At 37.7% G+C, this 12,272-nt stretch overlaps 1 long non-coding RNA gene across 1 annotated transcript in view; it reads left to right on the forward strand.

Annotated features, from left to right (window-relative positions):
- LOC141743971 (uncharacterized) overlaps nt 1–5,923 on the forward strand; it is a 238,548-nt gene extending 232,625 nt beyond the window's left edge. The window contains exons 7-9 of the long non-coding RNA XR_012587292.1: nt 460–588; nt 1,966–2,101; nt 5,794–5,923. This is a non-coding gene — a long non-coding RNA (uncharacterized LOC141743971). The remainder of the gene's footprint in view (nt 1–459; nt 589–1,965; nt 2,102–5,793) is intronic.
- Nucleotides 5,924–12,272: the final 6,349 nt, after the last annotated feature.

The raw sequence follows: 12,272 nt of genomic DNA on the forward strand, positions 1-12,272 counted from the left end.
TGTGTATTGCCTATGCTCACAATATAGGTATGACGCCAGCTGAGAATTAGAGTATTTCCCCAATGATGCTTACATTCCTGTGCATAGAGCAGGGAGCTGGTGGAGATGGGCCCTGGAGCTGCTCGGGGGACTTTCCTTTGAAAGTTTATTTTTTTCTCCCTGGGAAATGCAGTTCACTGAAATCTAAACTGTTTTCAAAGAAAGGCGAGTTTTAAACAGCATCTGATAAAATATGTATCTTTAAGTATATATCTATTATATTATATCTGTTTCAGAATCAAAATAATCAATATTGGAGGATTGAAATGACTTTTTTCCTTTGGACTTGCAAACTGATGATAATGGAGATACCAGTTTAAACTGGAAGCACCAGTTTTCAAGATGAGCTGGTGCAATTTTTATTAACCTAACCTAATGCCTCCATTTACACTGATGTTTTCATTCATCATCATTTTCTAGATTTTGACTTTTATGAATGGAAAAGGAAGAAGTCTTGAACCCCCTTGCTAAGGAGAAAAATGCCATCACTGCCTGCCTTGGGGTTGGCCAAGTTGGAGCCATGTTCCCATCCTGCCTTCCATGACACAGGTAACAGTAAGGGATTTTGATGCAAGGCTACCTATTTAACCATCAGCAGCTTTAAAATCCACCCTGCTGGCTCAGCATTCCTCTCACCCAACTGCGGCTGCTTCACCTGCACTTTTTCCTCCAACATTCGAAATGCAGTTTTGTTTTTATTTATAACCCTCCCTGGAACATAAAGTAATGTCCATTGGAAACCAAAGTAGTCAAGCTCGTCTGTAAGAACGCCTGAACATTTCCGTTTTGGACTCAACTGAAAAGTTGCAGTTTTCCATTTTAAGTAAAAATGCTCTGTAGGGAACAATCCTACATCTGCATATGACTCAATGCAAATCTTTTCCTTCTTTAACTTCCGTTGTTCTCATTCTGTTTTGCTAAGGCATTTTAGTCTCAACTTTATTCTAAACGAGGGATTCGTGAAGATGAGAACTTACTGTAAAAAAAGTAAAAATGTTTAAGATTTTGAAAGCCCCTATCTACTGTTGACCTCTAGATTTGATAGAACAAAGAAGTTAATTCCTTGTTTATTTAATATTTATAGTTATATTACTACTTCAGGTAAACAGATGATTTATCTAGAAGTGAGGTCCAAAAAACACTGTTTAAAGAGTTTGTTTGTCACGTGACTTGATGTTATAATAAGAGTAGACAGAGCTTGAGAGACGAAACATGCATCTAGAAATGAAAAATTTGCTCTTGGTCAATTTATACATCCACAGTCAAACAAAAGATCGATTTCTTGTCTTTGATTCTTCTATTATTCAACACGTTGAAAAAGTGGTAGCTAAATATTTTGGAAAAATTGTAAGAAAGCATGACCTGCACACACTGAACAAGAACAGGTGAGCATGTATTAATTGTTGAATCAACAGAAATTTTAGAAAATTGAGATTAATCTGGAAGGGAGTGTATAATCTTAAGATATCCAAATAGGTGGTGTAGCATTAATTGGCCAACAGCAGAGATGCAATTTTTGGATCAAAGTGTGCAAAGGAAGAGGCACTTAGAGGAGCAGTTGCAACAGCTGCGGACATGTCTGGTGGGTGAAGCTGAGGTTTATAAAGCATTAGACAGTGCGGTCGTTCTGGGTCAGTTGTTCACCTCCAAAGCCTGAGTCTTTTGTGTTGTATTTTAAAACATTTGACAGGTTGACCTGGAAACAAATTCCAAAAAGAAATTCCATTTTGGGGTTACCTTGAAATAGAGTTGCTCATGAATAATTATAAAAATAATAACCCACCTGAATAATAATTAATCCAACAAAAAGGGTAGGTTTTGTCTAAAAATATTGTAATTGCCAAAAACTTTTGGTTTATCTGGTGTCTGATTTTTTTTTCCTTCCTCTTCTTTCCCTTCTTTCATTTTTCCACTGTACCATTGAAGAAAGGAAGGGGTTGAAGAACAAGCTAAAGAGAACAAGGCCTAAAGACCATAACTATAATTTTAAAAATGAATTGTCTTTCTTAAGAATATTTGGTTTTGAAATAAGAAGAAACATCTGAAAATACTTGAACCGCAGGTATGTGATGATTCAATTTGAGTAATGTAATTGACTTTGCTTTTGCTGTCTTCATTCAGATAAAATCAATATTGTTATTTCTTCAGATACGGCCGGCTAGATTAGATTTTAACAAAATAATGAAAGAAGGGCTGCTATTACTGTGTGATAACTTTCGACTTACTTTTAAAAGTAACATGCTTCAGGGGAGGTGGAAAAAGAAGGAAAATGGAACTTACACTAAAGGCACTATGACGTCCTTACAAGAGTAGGACTCAGCAGGAAAGGAGGAACTGATTAGGAAGAACAAGAAGTGGAGAATGGAAAGGGAGTAACAAATAAGAAAGAATAAATGTTAATTGGAGCTCAGCACAAAACAGGTTTTTTTCTGTGTTGTGGAATTCTCTGATTTTATAAAAATGCACATGTATCTGTTTAGGAAATTCTCTGACTTTATAAAAATGCACACCAAGAGTGAAGCTTGGTGTAATCCTATTTAATTAAAACAAATAAAAAGCTAAATAAAATATAAGCCTTAAAATTTGCAGTCCCAAAGTTAGAAAAAATTTTGAGGTGGTGTTTGTTTGGGGATTTTTTTGTTTTGTTTTGGGGTTTTTTTTGGTGTGTGTGCTTTTGGTTTTTTTTAATATTTTTGTTCTGGAAGTTTCCTGCCACAGCATAGAGAGAAGGAGGAACGTTTGATGCTGTAGCTGCTTGAATCCATATGATGGTACTAGAAATATTTAGTTCTCAAGCAGTTCTGGAAACAGAGGGTTTTAGTTTGTGTTCATGTTTAATAATCTCTTTGCTCATAAAACAGCGCTGTGGCTGGTGGAAAAAGAAGCTGGAATGAAGGGTCAGTAGTTTGCCTGGTCTCTCCTTTATTCATTTGCCACAGGGAGGCACCCTTCTCTTCAGGTTGTGCCTTCTCTGCCGATCTGCAAAATACTAAAAAGTGTGGTTCTTCGGTGTTTTAAAACCCAATGACTGTATGTCTTAAAGCCAGTTGTGCTGCTTAAATTTACAGTGTTACTGAATACAGTTGCCCCACTCTGCTGTGCTGAAATATGTCTGTTCATCAATTTGGTATCATAGGGATATACATTTTACAACGGGAGACTGAATTAAACTGCATTCTTATGCAGATACACTTTACTTTTAGTATTCCTGAAATCAGCAAGCTGATTTGTTCTCCCCCTCCCTAAAAAAAACCAAACCCCAAACCCCAGCACTGTCCCCAGGAAAACTGCCTGCCATCACGAAGAGGAAAAGAAATCTGTGTATGCTTGATGAATAGTTATCTCAGAAGACTTCTCAGGCTGAAATATAATAGTTATATACAAAAAGAAATTACTGAAGTACATAAAACGGGTTTATTTCAGGAGTTTTGGCATGTGTAGATGGAGTATGAATATATTTAGAAGTACAAAGACACTCAGTCTTTAAAATATATTCAAAGTTATCTTTTTAAGTGTGCAAAAAAATTAATCATAGGGAACTTGATTTGCAGTGTGGAATATTGCGACAGTTATAGGAAACTTGCTTAAAAATTTTCTGCTTTTCTTTTTTTAATTCTTTCTTCATCAAACGTATTGTGTGAAAGTGTTCTAATGTCTGTCTTCTAATCGGGTTATTCTACTGTAGTTGAAATGATGCTGTTTACAGTGGGTATAATACTTATATCTTGCAGGGAGGTTATTTTAGAGGCAGCTTCATTGGGTCTTAAGTGCTTTGAGTTGCTTTGGGGAAAAAAAAAAAAGGCTAAGATTCATTAGTATGTGAGCTTTTTAGTGTTGTGTTTTAAGTTCTATTCTCTTTCCTCTCCTGAGGAAAAAAAATAGTATAATTTTGGTGGCAAAATGCTGTGAGGAGATTGAAGTAGTGCATTCCAGTGTGAAAGTGTAAGGCTCTTATTTAAAAATGAAAATGATACATGTAGAACGGTACCACTACTGTGCTTTCAAAAGCCAATGTACAAAACTGTCACAGTAGTCATTGTAGGGTTAGAGAATGAAAGTAGTAGCATGGATGGGAAACATCCTTTTCAATTTTTGGGTTATTTGAGCGCAAGCTAAATTGAGGACAATTTCATGTTATACGAGTGATGAAAAAATCCTTGTTTTGTACTATCATCATTATGGTGCAGTGACAATTGAAGAAAATGTTAATTCTATAAGGGTGGGAACTGAAGTATTTGGAAAATAAGCTATAAAGTGTCAACACAGAACTGAGGTTGGTGTTCATGCTTTTTTAAGATCAACCCTATGTGATCCATTGCTTATTTTTTACTGACATCTTAATTGAAAAAAAAGTGTAATTTCAAAGTCATTAAATATTTATGGTGTGTAAAAAAGGATTCATAATTGCATCCAGACGAAAATTCCCAGTAGAAGACTCCTCTTCACTCTTTATCCAGGAATATGGTGGCATTTCCACTAACAAAACTGGTTTAACTTCAGTGTACCCTTCTGGAGCCCTGAAAGTATGTCTCGTTTTTAGAGCACTTTATTAGTAAGTTTTAGTACATCCTCTGTAATTTCTACCTTGGAGTGTTGGGTACTTACAAAACATTAACAAATTAAGTCCTGTGCCTCCTGCAAGAGGTTAATATTTTCAAATAAGTGAAAAAAAAAAAAAAGTGAATTTTCTGTTTTGGATCTGCTATCAGGCAACTAAGCCTTTGGTTTTCAGAGAAGACAGAGATTCACAGTCAGTGGGAGTTGTAGATAGTTTTCAGAAAACAGTCTGCTTTTCAGAAAACGGTCTCCAATGAGTAGATCCTCAGGAGATGTTAGTATTCACAATTGGGACCAGATTTTCAGAAGAACTCAGACCTTGTTTAGGTGTCTAAATATATTGCTAGTCTTCCAAGAGCTTAGTGTGTTAAGTGTGGTGAGAGCTTCCAGCTGCAGATCATTTCTGGAAACCTGACCTTTATTTAGGTGCTTAAATGTGTTCCGGTTGCTTCAGAAAGTCTGGCTTCATGCATCTATATATAGGTATCCAATACTAGAGATAATACTTAAAAAAATTGGCCTTCACTTTTTCCTGAAAAGCTATTACAAGTTAATTTCAAAAGTAAAAATAGAATTTAGACCTTCTAGTGCCACGTGCTAACTGTGATAGCCTACTTTGTGTAAAGAGCCAAAATCATTCAGCATAAGATCCTACATTTGGAAGAGTTGCAAAGCCATGGCTGACTGGAGGTTTTTCCAAGTCTCTTGGAGGAGAAGTCTCATCTGAGAGGAGCGGACACGATGAAAGCGAGCTTTCTGTTCTCACAGTGGCACTGAATGGGAAAGGGAGGCTCAGAAACGGGATTGTAATGCAATACATCTACTGGAGAATACCCAAAAGTAGTTCATGAAATGATGATCTAGAAAGCAGAGCACAATGGAGTTATACAGTAAGGCAGAAGTTGGCACTTACGGAGCAGGTGAAGCTTGACATCAGGTTGCAGTCCAGCAAAATACTCTGAATATGAGTAGTTTAATGGAATGTCCTGGACTGCACTTTTGCAGAAATGAAATTAGTAGGACAACTTATGTGTTTGATTTGGCCCCCATATCTTAATTTTAATTATTTTTTTACTATCCTTTTATTCTTTCCCAGCATAGTTAATGTTTTGTATCTCCCGTCCTTATTTGATGGTTTTTATTTGCATAATCTCCTTCTTGCTTAAAAACAAAATACAAAGCTCATTTTCATTTCAGGAGTAACAAAAAGAATTTATTTAAGAGAAAATCCTAGAATTTGGTGCTCATCATTGTTCAGCCGGAAGAGACCTATTTTCAAGAGAACCAACACTGTTGCAGCCCGAACGTACAAAGCTGCAGTTCCCAGGCAAGCACCACACTAAATTCAGCATCACCATAATTTACAGTAGATCACTATTTTTTCTTTAAGAATATACCATGACATCTAAAGATGGAAGAAAACGTCAAGTATAAAATGAAACAATCTTATGTTGTTGTTGTAAGAAATGTCTGCAACAGATCAAAATATTCAAGACTGGAGAAGGAGGAGGGAGGAACGGAGTTCTGTGCTAAATTCTGCTGACAAGGACAATGAAATATAAACAAGAGAACTAATGTGTAACAACGTTAAATCCCACAAAGTCTAGTTCAGCCTTCTCTCTAATTTCCTTTCTAGGTTCCAGCTAGGAGAAATCCCCTGAGACCCTGTTCTCACCAGTCATCTGTACCCAACATCGAAGATCCAAAAATTGCTTTTGGATCTTGGATTGAGAGATGTCTTGTTAGTCTCAGAATAAGAAATCAGACCATCATTTTTCCTTTGCTGTTGAACTCAGATGAAATGGGAGCATCCATCTAACTGCTTTCTGACAGGAGTAAAGGGGTGGACCAAATCTTTCAGAATTTCTCTCTACTGATGTGTTTGCAACTTTCAGGTACAGCCTACCTACTCACAGTTGTACACCAACCTCTTGATCCAGTCAATTGTTTTGGTTGATTCTCTGTAATACTGTTGATTTTCCTTTCACTGTAAAATATCCAAGAACAAATAAGAGCTATATAGGGTTTAGCTAAAAACCCAACACTCACAACTTCTGTGTTCAGTGATTTTTCAGGTCAGCGGTCACAGATATCGCCAGTGACCGCCTGGCTCCATAGCTGCTCTAACATCCATATCATGGTAGTATAGAGATGTCAATAATAAGGGACCATGTGGTAATTTGGAGAAGTGTAGTGAGTCAGCTGGGCCGACAGGAGTATCTAAGGCCCAATATTTGGAAGAAACTGTAGAATAAACAAGGGTACCTCCCTTATTACACTGGCAAGGAAGGGACTGATATGGAAAATCAGCTTGGCCATGGAGTGAGAGAGACTAGCAGGAATTTGAAGAGACAAATGATGATAGCGAGGGGCAATGGGGGGGAAATATCTTCTCTGCAAATATATAGACTTCCTTGACTGAAGAATTAGCCAAATCTGTGTATAAGAAAAGAGAGAAGGGCAGAAAAGGAGAGGCTTGCATTCAAGGGGAATGTACATTCCCTGAAATTCTGGTTTCAAGTGTGTCTCAGAGTGATGAGGGAAAACAGGCAAGAAAGACATATAATTATCTCCTGACCTTATCAAAATCTGTTTAGTGTTATTTAAAGTGAGAAGTTATTGTATTGCATTAAAAACCCTTACAAGCCTGTATATCATGTCCTCAGAGACTTAAGTAGTAAATCAGAAAGCTCTTTGGGGTGAAGTTCTACGATATGGCCAAGTCCGTTTAACCCCTTGATGTGGTTCTGGAGGAGAAGGTTCTTCATGACACTTTTCTTGTCCTCCTCATGTATTTCTGCTACTTATTTTATATTGCCTCTGGCATTATTTGGGTCCCCCCTTAAGTTGGTTCAACTCACTGACTGGCAGCGTTTCTGTGGATTGTTTTTCCTGTTGCCCTGTCAGTTAGTTTTCTGCCTGTTAGGCAGTTGAATCAGCTCACCAGCTGTATCGTGTGTTCTAGTTATCAGTACAAAGGAAGGAGTTGAACTTTGTAGAAGGGAAGAGAAAACCAGGAAGGAGAAAAATGCTGAACTTCCAGAGCGGCTCGGCTGTCTGTTAGCTTCATCCTAACATTGAATTCAGGTCACAAGTGTTTGTAAAATAGCGGGACCTTTTGGAGAGCCAGCACTCAATCCAGCGAGCCTGATCTGTGAGGTCCTGCTTCTAAACAAGACGGGGCAGTTCTGCCAGAAAGGCTGGAGAAGGAGACGATGCTGGAAGCCACCCAAACCAAAGGAGGAAACTTAAGAGCAGAGCACAGGAGAACCCAAACACAACAGCCTGATGAACGTCCAGTAATTCTGTAGCAGGCCCCATTGGTTTGGTTCTGACCAGACACACAGAAAACAACATCCTTGTCCTTAGCTATAGGTCTTTTTAAATGTTATTGACTTTTAGCTACCTCTCTGCCATTCAGAAAATATTTCTGGGTTCTCTGTGACTGCATTTACTTGCCTTAGTCTAGATTAAATATCATGTATCGTTTCCTGCTGTTATTTTTAAATTCTTCAGACTAACTCTGTGTTCAATTTCCTTCCAGAATACTTGTATTAGATTTCATTCCCAGATCACATGTGCAAATGAATCATACCAAGTTCAGATATCTATTTCCACCATTTCTTTTTGGATGATGTTCCAGAAGCCTTTGTTCTTCGGTCACATTCAAAAAAAAAAAAAGGGGCGGGAGTGAAGAATGTTTTATTAGTTGTAGGTCCTTAATTTTTTTTAGTAAGTATGGCATACAGTGTCTTTTTTAGCATGTGATACGAGTGAAGAGATCAGATTGGCACGAAGGTTAACGTAAAGGCTGAGAAGCTTTCTGGAAGGTTGCTTAGTGTTCACTGTTACAATTCCAGTTCGTTTCATATTTTACAGATGAAGTTAAGACAGTAATACCAAACTGTTTTAGCGCTCACTCAGGAGGGTAGTATCTCAGTTAGAACAGTTATGAGTTCTAATATTAAAGGTAGAATGAAAAGAAGCAGTATTACTATGATGTAGGGAATACTTTTTTTTTTAAAGAAAATTCTGTGCCTGATATAATATTTTCCTTCTTGTAATGTTTAACTGGAAAAATTAGTCTGTTCTGTAACTCCAGTAAAAAAAGTTGCATTGGGATAAATATTCTCCAATGTTTCCATTGTGTTTTGGGGACAGTAAGTGACAGGTTTTGTAGCTAATATTTGCAAATTTTCAAGCACTGCGGGATGAAATATTTTGTTTTGATTGTTGCAGCGTATCTGCTTTCACTTGTCATAGTGAATTCCCATCAACTAGCTGTTATATTCTCCTTGACTTTTTACAAAAGCCCTCCTTTTATCAGTAGAATAAATAACGTTTTTTCCTAAAAAGAGGAAGGTAAAAGTTACTGTTGATCTCCACAAATTTTGCAGCAGAAAATGCAGTGCCACAATGATAAGTATGCTAAAAAGTCTTTATTATTTCAGAGTAGCAAGCATGGCCATCTGAATCCTCCTGAAGAGCCGGACGTTGAGCCAGCAGGTGAAGAGTGGCAGGAGCAGGGCAGCTCTGCAGGGGAAGGCAAGGTGGGAGCTGCGGAAAGGGACCACGGCTCAGGTAGGGACATTGTCCTCCTCAGCAAGCGGCTCATTGCCCCTGCGTTTGAAAAGACAGGTAGAACAGGTGGCAGTGGTGCCCATGTAGTCATCGGCAGCTCCGTCTTCTGTCCCAGCCTCCCTTTTGTAGGTGGTGTTCCTCCAAACAGGGTGGCTCTCAACCGGGAAGGGACACAAGAAAACCTTTGTTGTGTGGGTTATCTTTTTTCTTAGGAATTTTTTTGAACTATCCTTTTTCTAATGCTCCCTAGTGCTTGCTAGTTTTGCAGACAGTGGGCATGTGTCAAAAGGTAATTCTGCTGTGTTTCTTCAGCAGTGTTGATGGTGTTCTTCACAATGAACTATGAACTAGTTCCTCATTATCACAGGAACTATGACAAACCCTAATACAAAACAAGTGTGAATATTTCAAAGTATCTAAACCATTCTTTATTGCTTCTTTACTTGATTTTTCTACTACATTAGGTTTTGGAGCAGAAATAGATAGCTCATTCATGTATCAATTAAGTTTTACCCTGTACAAAGCCACAGTAAATACATGGTTTCACAGTAGGCTGACAGTAACTTACTAGAAATCACTTACAGAAAGTAATGTGAAAGGTTTAGTTTTCAGTTAGTTAGCAGAGAACATATCTGGAACTGAGCATTTTTTTATTATTGTTATTTTATGTAGAAACTGAGGAAACTGCTTTTATACGTTTTCTGTGGAACACAATAAGATCCTCTTTGCCTCTTGAGTGAGCAAAAACTGAAAAACAAAACCAGTGCCTCATCATCGTCAGTCATACACGCTTTTCACATGCTCGTCTGTGAGAAAAACCATGCATTTCAACAGATTGCTGGGAATATATTTTGGTTTTACCCAGATGTACTTTCTTTCTTCAGGCCCCCTCACTTTTATTATTGTTCGCAGCAGAAAGGCTGTATCAGGAAACTTGGGATACAACAAATGCCGTGTGAACCAAAGACACCGACCTTACGACTGTTTGTCCCTGGCATGTTGTCACAATACCCCGTTTTGTCCTTGATAGATTGAGTGAGGTGGGAAAAGCAGTAACATGGAAGCAGCATGGAAAATTGTTTTAGCCCTTTGCCTTAGAAGATGGCCTCGATGAGAGCACTGGTGGAGTGCTGTGAAAGAACTGGCATTGTGGTGGCAAGGGCTCCACTTTGTGTTATCGGGCTGAAGCTTTTGTGAGTACAAATGCTAACTTTGGCTCTTCTCAAGGGACATGAATAGCCTTGTATGGGACTTGGTAAATGAACCATAGAGAACAGGGAAGGAATCAAATCAAGTGAAATAATCTTGGTGACTGCTGTGAACTCCTAATAGGGATATAAACAAGAAACAGTTTGTATGAGCGCTCATGTGGAGGTGTAAATGTCTTCTCTCCACATGGTAGCAGTGTTTGGGGCTTTTAATGTTTAGGATGAAACAATTCCTGGTGGTTTGCATGGTCAGGAAACAGAGCTTATTTTATTTCTTCCTCTAACTTTTGTTTTTCTTGGTATTTCTTGGTATTTACTTTGGTATTTGTTGGTTGGTTGTTTGGGTTTTTTTCTTTTTTTTTAAACAGGGAAATGTTTAGAAATTCCCATTTTAATTCACAGAGGGGCATTTTAAACAGCCTCCAAAATTTGTAATGTTATTACTTAATTCAGATAGACATGAAGCTCTTGGTGAAAAGGCCTGGGATATATTCATTGCCATAGTGATGTGAAGAGTACAGGAGGAATATACTTAGGGCTTTCAAATAATTATCTATTTTTTCCAGCTTTCCAACTGTTCCTCTTCTCCTCCCTCTACCTCCCCCAGTGATGCCACTGCAATTGTAGTGGGTTCATTGTTTTTAATAAAAATAGTGAAAATAAACCCTTGATCTTTGCATTCCAAGATCTTTGCATTCCTTGTCAGTCTAACTTCCTGAGGTTATTTCTCAGTCCTCGCAAATATTTTTCTAGGAGGTTTTTGAGCACTTAAGTCCACTTCAGAATCTGAGGAGGGCATGGTAATACCACATGCATAAATACATGAAAACTTAATTTTGTTAAAAATGGGAAAAATATAAGGTCTGTTTTCTGAGGAAATGTATGGAACTCTGGTCATTGAGCATGTGTGTCTGTATGTGCATGTAGCAGGTACATTTGTACCTATAAGATTCATTCATGATTTGAAACAGCTTTTGTTTTTCATGAGTTGTGGCATGTTAAGTGAGGGATAAAGTGAGATAACATTGGCAAACAGAAAGCATTTTTTCATACCCTGCTTGTTTAAAGCTTTGCATTGTCCTTTTGGCACAAGGTAATATCCTGTGGTTACTGGTTTTTAAATGTGATAACACTTTTTGGTAATTTTTCCAGTGTCCTAAACGTAGGTTTTTGTCTCCTGCAGTCACCTGTCAAAAGTTAAGTTTTCTACAGGTCTCTCTGATTTCAATTGCTAGATTAGCTTCCATGGTGAAAAGTCATAATTGATCCTGGGGGCAATCTGTAACCCACCCCTGTGCTTACTACCCACTTGCAGTTCTTCACTTCCATTGCTTCAAGTTCTTGTATATGTTGTATCCATTCCTGCAATAAGTATTTCTATGACCAAGTGTTTCGGTTGGAAAGTCAAACGGCTAGTGCCTGTCTGGAAGGAGACAGCGTATGCCTTTCATTAGTAGGCTGTTAGCAATGTAGAGGTGCTTTTTTTCCCCCCAATTTTATGACTAAATGAAAAAAACAGGGAAAAATAATTTCATAATGGTTTTTTTTTCCCAGCAAAAGAGAAGAAAGATACACGGTTTAAAATCAAAATAAATAGTTGTTTTAAGATGATAGGTTTGGTTTGGGGTGTTTCTCACATAAAAAGGATTCTTGGCTACGTTTTTGAAGAAAATGTCATTTTGGTATAATATTTCATCTTGGAAATGTGGAAATGAAAGAGTTTGGGGTTGTTTTTTTTTTTTAAATTCATATTTTTCAAATCTCTGACCATTAGCTTGGCTCAGCTCACAATTGTGAACCGTTACCCTTGACTCCAAAGGGTATTTTTGGCAAATATACTGTTCACTCTTACAACACACCCACCTCAACTGCTTCTAATTCAGGCAC

The sequence above is a fragment of the Larus michahellis genome, chromosome 5 (assembly GCF_964199755.1).
Source record: "Larus michahellis chromosome 5, bLarMic1.1, whole genome shotgun sequence".
Taxonomy (NCBI): Eukaryota; Metazoa; Chordata; class Aves; order Charadriiformes; family Laridae; genus Larus; species Larus michahellis.